This window comes from Mesoplodon mirus, assembly GCF_964341445.2.
Source record: "Mesoplodon mirus genome assembly, chromosome: 7".
Taxonomy (NCBI): Eukaryota; Metazoa; Chordata; class Mammalia; order Artiodactyla; family Ziphiidae; genus Mesoplodon; species Mesoplodon mirus.
Genome location: NC_138983.1, coordinates 49,381,678 through 49,389,980, shown reverse-complemented (window position 1 = coordinate 49,389,980; position 8,303 = coordinate 49,381,678).

Sequence of the window (8,303 nt, the reverse complement as noted above, 5' to 3'; positions counted from 1 at the left end):
CACAGGCATGTCTGGTGATGGCAGAGGTACATGTGTTAGCAAACTCAATTTTACCAGTGATTTGTCTGTACCATATTTCTAACATCCATTCATTAAAGCAAATCACAGGAGTGAGACATTGCACTGCATACACAGTTGAGGGCACTGCACAAATCACTTATCAAATGGTGGAGATATGGAGAGGTATGGAGAATCATGGTCAGGAATGCAATTTACCACAGAAGGGGAAAAACACATCCGCATTAATGGCTCTCTAACGAGAGTATGAATCAAGAACATCTGAGAAGTTTGCTAAAATTACAAAGTTTGTGCTACCTCCAGGGTTTAAATTCCTTTAAATATGTATTTTAACAAGTACCCCAGTGATTCTAAAGCAGGGGGTGTCTATACCTCTTGATAGTTCTCATAGAAATGTTTTATTCAATGTACCAACCCAAGACACATTAACCTTAAAATGTCACGTCTGTGACTCAGCAATCAGAAACTCAGTTTTGTGCTCCAGCTACAGAGAAATGCCATTATTAAAATACTTTAATAATAGATTTGTTGTTAATATTTTAATGATATTTTGATACCATGCCAAATACAACAGTTGGTCATAAGTGATGAGGTAATAGTCAACATCAAAAAGATTAGCAAGTGCAACCCAACTTTGGAGATTGCAAGACAAGATGAAGGGAAGAGACACATATATGAAGTAATCTATTGAGAAATAGATTTCCCTTTCTTCCTTGTTCTGAAGCGTTCCTTGTATAAAAACCCATAAGTTCTCTATTATATTGATAATGAAAACAATAACTGGACAAAGTAGAATTTGATGATAATATAAGACATTTGGTGCTCAAATTTCTTCAAAATTATTTCTGAAACTCTCTCTTAATCCTATGATTTTATGAGAAGGTGTGCACTATAAGGTGCTAGTCTTTCTTTAACGCTTTGTATCTGTTAGACTCTCCTACAAAGAAAGGCTGATTTTTTTTTTTCTTTACAGGGACAGGAGTCAACAGAGGTGGCATGAATTGGTGATGAGCACTGAGGCTGAAGTAGTTCCAGAAAGATGAAGTAGAGGAAACTATGATGTGTTAGAAGTCTCTTCTACAAAAATAGTCAAAACCAAACATTTTGATCTGACCTGAACTGAGAGAGGTAAATTGTCTTCTATTTTTAGAATGTTGTCTATTTTGTTTTGTATCTTCTGTTTTTCCTATTTGCTGAAAGCTGTTGCTAAGATATTATGGACAAATTGGTGACTATTATATCTTCATGGCCAATTGTGATGTATGCTTTAGAACTATAAAATATCCTGTTTTCCTCCTTATATACTTTTTATTCCTGATCTAACTGGTCTAATATTAATTTTGCAATTCCTCTTTTGTTTCTTTTTGTTTGCATTTGTTTATAGTTTTGTGGGAAAAATAGGCAAAAATATTACTGGATGTCCTGTCTAGTATATTCTTCTCTGTTATTCATGCCATTCATTCATTGCCTCTGAGCTATTTTACAACTCTATAATTTAAAAAAACTGATCACAAGGCAAATGATTCTTATACATAGAAAACAAAAGAAAATCATGATCAGTGAAGATGGAATGGATTATTTTCTTGTAGACACTGACCAGTTTTGCACCTATATATAAATTCATTTCAATATTCCTGATTGCTTATGTGTGTGTGTATTTTTGAAATCTACTTTGAAAGAATTATAACATATTATTTGCTCTCATTAGTTAATGAGTTAAATAAAATCTTTGCTATATGTTTACCTTATATGCACAGGTATACCATAAACAATTTTCCTTAATCATTTTTATTTCCAAATTTCTGAATCATGTTGTCTCAACTGTATCTCTTTGATACAGTATTTATTTGGGTTTTGTTTTTTGATCCAGTCTGTCTTTTCTTTGAGTTTACATTTAGTTTTTTAATATAAATGATAAATTTTATCTTTGTTGAATTATATGTATATTATTATATTTACTTTAACATATACTTATTAGTGTATTATAAAAGCTTTTATAGTGTTGTATTTTCCTAGAGATTTCTCATCTTTCCCTTGTTTGGATGGAATTTAAGTAATTTCCTTAAGAACAGCTAATATGAATAATAGACCTTGAGAAACAGAGGAAAGACAACAGTCCTTAAGTATATTAAAAACAAAAAATCCTCACTTATTTTTAGAGAAATGCTAAGTACAGTCACACCGAGAAATCATTTTTCACCTATCATGATGAAAATCTAAGCTTCCACAAAAATTTCCAAACACTGGAAAAATTGGCTCTCCATACATTGTTGATATGAGTTCAAAATAATGAAACTTAAAAAAGGCAAGTTGTAAATAAATATCTGTCAAATTTACAAATGTCTTTAATATTTGATATAGCAATCTCAACTCTTGGTATCTTAAAAAATACCCACATATATTTGACATATGTACAAACTGTGTATTGCAGCATTGTTTTCAAATAACAAAATAATAGGTACAAAACAAATATTCATCAATAGAGGACTAGTTAAATAAACCAAGGGGCAGTCATACAATACACTACTGAGCTTATCTTCAAAAATGAAAAATCTTTCTATTTATTGATGGGGGATGGGAATCCAAAACTCAAGGATGAATTGTCAACTAAAAAAAGAAAATTATAGTATGGGATATACAATGTGCTACCTTTTATAATTAAAAGGGTCAATGATACTTATATATACTCATATTTACTTTTACCTACTTAAGGAAATATTGAAAGGATATACGAGGAAAAACATAAAAATGATTACTTACAGAGACTGAGAGAAGCATTAGTAGGCAGGATAGAGGTGATGGAACACAACTGGAGTGATATTTAAATATATATCAAGTAGTACAGCACTATTCAGATGGGGACATTAACCAGTCTATTGGTGTATGGAAAATCAGATTAGATTCTGACCAGAAACAACCCAGATGACTATAGTGGAGAGTATAAACTGAATAATAGCTCTAGTTTTGAATGTTGAAACTTAAAAATACATTATCTTCCAAAGCAATAAAATTGTTTTAAGTTTAAATACAATTAAGAAAAAATGAAACATATAATCAGGTAACAAATTCTCATAGCTAGAGCACATTCAATAAAATGAATGATTTTACACTTTAAGGAATAACACAGGCTTAGCTATGAAAATATAGTAATTAGTTATATTCTTCAAATATTCTCTCAGTTTACACAGTACTCTAGATTTTTCTAAGGAATAATTTCTAAGAATGTATACCAAGTTCTTACTCCTTCTATAAGACTGCTCACAAAAATTTCCCAAATCAAATATATTTTTAAGTACTATATACTATGCCCTCAGAGAAAATAAAAACGATTGGCATCTTGAAAGCTCTAAGGGTTATTGAACTAAAGAAATCAACTAACTTTGTTTGAGATGTCTCCTTAATAAATTATATAACCATAGAATTATTTATTCTTTTGACAGTATTTCATTAAAAATTATATTTGATATTATTTGCTAACTAAACTTACAAATCTAGTCAGGACTATGCAGTCAAGTTGGCACTGCTTATGACCTGGAGCAAGGGTGTCCATCATTTTCCCCAATAACAGTACTTCTGAATGTTTCCATGTTTATCAAATTTAAAATAATTCAGTCATTTTAAATTTAAATTTTCTGAAAGGGCTTGCTAGATAATTGCCTAAATGACATAGCCTAAAAAGTATCCATTTTACAGCTGTCTGCTGCCTCAACTTTATTTTCAAAAGAGGTTATGAATAAACAAACAATAAGAAGGCAAAAATTTCTAGAATGAAAGGCAATGTATTATAGCAGAAAATGCTTAGAGTTTGGTTCTAGACATATTTGGTTTGCAATCTTGCATCTGCTACTTATAAGCTATGTGAAAATTAAAATTATCTTTTCTGCATTCTGATTTTCTCATCCATAAACATGTGCACATGCAACTTCCATGACTGTTGTCAGAATTGTACAAAATGTGTGTTAATTGCTTGACACAATGACTGTCATATCATGAGAATCAAGTGAGATTCCTTCCACCCTCTCAGGAAATGTAAGCAAAAATGAGTTATTCCTTATTAATTTATGATTCATTATAGAACATATACAAAGATGTTAGGACATATTCTTGTGAAAAGTAGAAGCAAACTGGTTTGAATTAAAGGGGGGAAAACAATTAAAAAGGAAAAGGTGACTCGAAGTCTAAATATTTCTATGGGCAGAGAACAGGCTAACAAAACTTTGCAGCTACAAATATGCATGATTTCTTACAGAAAAGGAAGCATGACTCACAAGGCAGAGCTAAGACCCCCAGAGAACTCCCCAAGGGGGAAAACTGGGTTCCTAATAAACATACCTTCGCTGCCCTGTAAACAGTAGGATTTGGAGCATGTGCATTTTCTATCCCTTATTGACTGTCTATTGCGGTTATTTTATCACTATCTCCAATGATTTTTTTTTTACTGGAGAAGATAACTCGTCTTTTTAGATCACAAATCTCTGCATTTGAAAAAAAAACAAAAATGAAAAACAAACAAAAAATTCCTGTGAAGCCAATCTTGTAGTGCCTCACCCACACCTGGACATGATTTGGATATTGGAATGTTGTACTTTAAGCCTGAACTTGATGCTGTAACAAGATAAAACTTTTGGTGGTCTTGAAAGAGGGGGTACATATTTACATTGCTGGAGAAATATGAATAATTTATGACGAGAGGGTGGACTGTGGTGGACTCAAGTTGGACCAAATTTGTTGCCATTCCCTCTTTTTAACCTAGTCTGCCTGGAATTTGCTAGAATTGATAGAAATAGACAAAAGAGACTCTGTGTAAATTCTTAGAGTGAACGTTAAATGAGCTTTTAAGAAATTTGTAGCTTACCTTTTTGATTCACTATTCCAAGATCGGCTTTCAGTATCTAAAAAGCTCGAACCAATAAGCCTCTTAGATAGCCTCATCCAACAGAGGGCCAACAGCAGAAGCAAGAAGAACTACAATCCTGCACCTGTGGAATAAAAACCCCATTCACAGAAAGATAGACAAGATGAAAAGCAGAGGGCTATGTACCAGATGAAGGTACAAGATAAAACCACAGAAAAACAACTAAATGAAGTAGAGATAGGCAACCTTCCAGAAAAAGAATTCAGAATAATGATAGTGAAGATGATCCAAGACCTCGGAAAAAGAATGGAGGCAAAGATCGAGAAGATACAAGAAATGCTTAACAAAGAACTAGAAGAATTAAAGAACAAACAAACAGAGATGAACAATACAATAACTGAAATAACAATTACACTAGAAGGAATCAATAGCAGAATAACTGAGGCAGAAGAACAGAAAAGTGACCAGGAAGAGAGAATGGTGGAATTCACTGCTGTGGAACAGAATAAAGAAAAAAGAATGAAAAGAAATGAAGACAGCCTAAGAGACTTCTGGGACAACATTAAATGAAACAACATTTGCATTATAGGGGTCCAAGAAGGAGAAGAGAGAGAGAAGGACACAGGAAAATTTTGGAAGAGATTATAGTCGAAAACTTCCCTAACATGGGAAAGGAAATAGCAACCCAACTCCAGGAAGTGCAGAGACTCCCATACAGGATAAACACAAGGAGAAGCATGCTGAGACACACAGTGATCAAACTGGCAAAAATTAAAGACAAAGAAAAATTACTGAAAGCAGCAAGAGAAAAACGACACATACAAGGGAACTTCCATAAGGTTAACAGCTGATTTCTCAGCAGAAACTCTACAAGCCAGAAGGGAGTGGCATGACATATTTAAAGTGATGAAAGGGAAGAACCTACAACCAAGATTACTCTACCTGGTAAGGATCTCATTCACATTCAGGGGAGAAATCAAAAGCTTTACAAACAAGCAAAGCTAAGGGAATTCAGCACAACCAAACCAGCTCTACAACAAATGCTAAAGGAACTTCTCTAAGTGGGAAACACAAGAGAAGAAAAGGACCTACAAAAACAAACACAAAACAATTAAGAAAATTGTCATAAGAACATATATATTGATAATTATCTTAAATGTGAATGGATTAAATGCTCCAACCAAAAGATTCAGGCTTGCTGAATGGATACAAAAACAAGATCCATATGTATGCTGGCTACAAGACACCCACTTCAAACTTAGGGAAACAAACAGACTGAAAGTGAGGGGATGGAAAAAGATATTCCATGCAAATGGAAATCAAAAGAAACCTGGAGTAGCAATACTCATATCAGATAAAGTAGACTTTAAAATAAAGAATGTTACAATAGAAAAGGAAGGGCACTACATAATGATCAAGGGATCAATCCAAGAAGAAGATATAACAATTATAAACATATATGCACCCAACATATGAGCACCTCAATACATAAGGCAACTGCTAACAGCTACAAAGGAGGAAATCGAAAGTAACAGAATAATAGTGGGGGAATTTAACACCTCACTTACACCAATGGACAGATCATCCAAAATGAAAATAAATAGGGAAATAGAAGCTTTAAATGACACAATAGACCAGATAGACTTAACTGATATTTATAGGACATTCCATCCAAAAACAGCAGATTACACTTTCTTCTCAAGTGCGCATGGAACATTCTACAGGATAGATCACATCTTGGGTCACAAATCAAGCCTCAGTAAATTTAAGAAAATTGAAATCCTATCAAGCATCTTTTCTGACCACAACGCTGTGAGATTAGAAATGAATTACAGGGAAAAAACGTAAAAAACACAATTACATAGAGGCTAAACAATACGTTACTAAATAACCAAGAGAGCACTGAAGAAAGCAAAGAGGAAATCAGAAAATACCTAGAGACAAATGACAATAAAAACAGGATGATCCAAAACCTATGGGATGCAGTAAAAGCAGTTCTAAGAGGGAAGTTTACAGCAATACGAGCCTACCTCAAGAAACAAGAAAAATCTCAAATAAACAGTATAATCTTACACCTAAAGGAACTAGAGAAAAAGAACAAAGAAAACCCAAAGTAAGCAGAATAAAGGAAATCATGAAGATCAGAACAGAAATAAATGAAATAGAAACAAAGAAAGCAAGAGCAAAGATCAATAAAACTAAAAGCTGGTTCTTTGAGAAGATAAACAAAACTGATAAACCATTAGCCAGATTCATCAAGAAAAAGAGGGAGAGGACTCAAAGCAATAAAATTAGAAATGAAAAAGGAGAAGTTACAACAGACATCACAGAAATACAAAGCATCCTAAGAGACTACTACAAGCAACTCTATGCCAATAAAATGGACAACCTGGAAGAAATGGACAAATTCTTAGAAATGTATAACCTTCCAAGACTGAACCAGGAAGAAATAGAAAATATGAACAGACAATCACAAGTAATGAAATGGAAACTGTGATTAAAAATCTTCCAACAAACAAAGTCCAGGACCAGATGGCTTCACAGGTGTATTCTATCAAACATTTAGAGAAAGAGCTTCCACCCCTCCTTCTGAAACTCTTCCAAAAAATTGCGGAGGAAGGAACACTCCTAAACTCATTCTATAAGGCCACCATCACCCTGATACCAAAAGCAGACAAAGATACTTCAAAAAAAGAAAATTACAGACCAATATCACTGATGAATACAGATGCAAAAATCCTTAACAAAATACTAGCAAACAGAATCAAACAACACATTAAAAGGATCATATGCCATGATCAAGTGGGATTTATCCCAGGAATGCAAGGATTCTTCAATATACACGAATCAATCAATGTGATACACCATATTAACAAATTGAAGAATAAAAATTATATGATCATCTCAATAGATGCAGAAAAAGCTTTTGACAAAATTAAACAACCATTTATAATAAAAACTCTCCAGAAAGTGGGCATAGAGGGAACCTACTTCAACATAATAAAGGCCATATATGACAAACCCACAGCAAACATCATTCTCAATGGTGAAAAACTGAAAGCATTACCTCTAAGATCAGGAGCACGACAAGGTTGTCCACTCTCGCCACTATTATTCAACATAGTTTTGGAAATCCTAGCCATGGAAATCAGAGAAGAAAAAGAAATAAAAGGAATACAAATTGGAAAAGAAGAAGTAAAACTGTCACTGTTTGCAGATGATATGATACTATACATAGAGAATTCTAAGGATGCTACCAGAAAACTACTAGAGCTAATCAATGAATTCGGTAAAGTTGCAGGATACAAAATTAATGCACAGAAATCTCTTGCATTCCTATACACTAATGATGTAAAATCTGAAAGAGAACTTAAGGTAACACTCCCATTTACCATTGCAACAAAAAGAATAAAATACCTGGGAATAAACC